Genomic DNA, 1689 nt, shown 5'->3' on the forward strand with positions numbered 1-1689 from the left:
TTTTTTCTAATGTTCATAGTTAAAAAAAAAGTATTCTCGGTGATAGATACATTCATTAGTTTTTCATTTTGTATACGTCTATCACAGCATCACATAAAGAACAAAACATATCTGTCAATCATATCCCTAAGGGGTACATACATTGCCACGATACCCATATCAGTGCTGCTGTACCTGGCTGGTAAAAGTGTTGAATACTTGTACAGTTCCCCCTGAGAATTAAATTCACCGACCATGCTATTGTTCGATCCTAGTGCATTTTTTAGCCATTGTTTGAAAACAACAATCATTGGCCTTGTACCTATCCATCGCTCATATTTTTGTCCCTTGTGAATCAACTGAACTTCTTTAGTACCTTCCTTTGGACTAGCCAGTATGAAACTTTGCTCCTCATCTTGGTCTGTCTTTTTTTTTGGTGGGGGGGATCCGGTCGTGGTGCCTGAACTCTGGGCCTGGGCGTTGTCCCTCAGCTCTTCAGCTCAAGGCTAGCGCTCTACCACTTGAGCCACAGTGCCACTTCTGGCTTTTTTCTTTTTGCTTATGTGGTGCTGAAGAATTGAATCCAGGGCCTCATGCATGCAAGGCAAGCGCTCTACCACTGAGCCACCTTCCCAGACCATCTCTTATTTTTGTGTGCAGTTCCCTCTAGCGGGTACCAACTACTATGCTAGGAGTATAAACCAGGAGCAAAGAGATATTTTTCTTGAGTTCTTTTTTTTTGTTGTTGTTGTTGGTTGTGGGGCCTGAACTCTAGGTGCTGTCCCTCAGCTCTTCAGCTCAAGGCGAGTGCTCTACCACTTGAGCCACAGGGCCACTTCCAGCTTTTTCTGCTTATGTAGTATGAGGACTCGAACCCAGGGCCTCATGCATGCAAGGCAAACACTCTACCACTCAGCCACCTTCCCAGCCCTTGAGTTCTTTCTTTTTGGTTAGTCCTGGGGCTTAAACTCAGGGTCGGGGCACTGTCCCTGAGCTTCTTTTGCTCAAGGCTAGCACTCTAAAACTTGAGCCACAGTGCCATTTCCAGTTTTTTCTGTGTATGTGGATTGAGGAATTGAACCCAGGGCTTCATGCATGCAAGGCAAGCACTCTGCCACTAAGCCACATTCTCAGTCCCTGAGTTTCTTGTCTTTCCTTTAACTTCTTTCCAGCCTCTCCCTCTCCCCCAAGTATAATAGAAAGTGAATATAAATAGTTTCATATCACTAGCTGCCTTTTGAGGTTTTCTATCTGTTTACTTCCTGTTTTCTGTTCTTGAAGTTTGCTCTCAGGATTGGTTAGCTTATATTTGCCCTGTCCTCCAACACCATTAGTAAAGTAATTGTGGGACAAGGGTTCTATTTTGGGTCTCAAAGAATAACCAATTTTCCCAGCACCATTTGTTGAAGAGACTGTTTCTCCAATGGATATTCTTCTTTGTCAAAAATTAGTTGGTTATAGCTGTGTGGTTTAATTCCTGAGTCTTCTCTACTGGTCCATTGGTGTTTGGGTTTGTTTTTATGTCAGTACGATGCTATTTTTGACCCTTCTGGAGTATTTTTTTTTTTTTTTTGGGTCCGGTCATGGGGCCTGAACTCTGGGCCTGGGTGTTGTCCCTCAGCTCTTCAACTCAAGGCTAGCGCTCTACCACTTGAGCCACAGCACCACTTCTGGCTTTTTTTCTTTTTGCTTATGTGGTGCTGAGGAATC

The sequence above is a fragment of the Dipodomys ordii genome, unplaced genomic scaffold (assembly GCF_000151885.1).
Source record: "Dipodomys ordii isolate 6190 unplaced genomic scaffold, Dord_2.0 Scaffold116, whole genome shotgun sequence".
In the NCBI taxonomy this organism is placed as follows: domain Eukaryota; kingdom Metazoa; phylum Chordata; class Mammalia; order Rodentia; family Heteromyidae; genus Dipodomys; species Dipodomys ordii.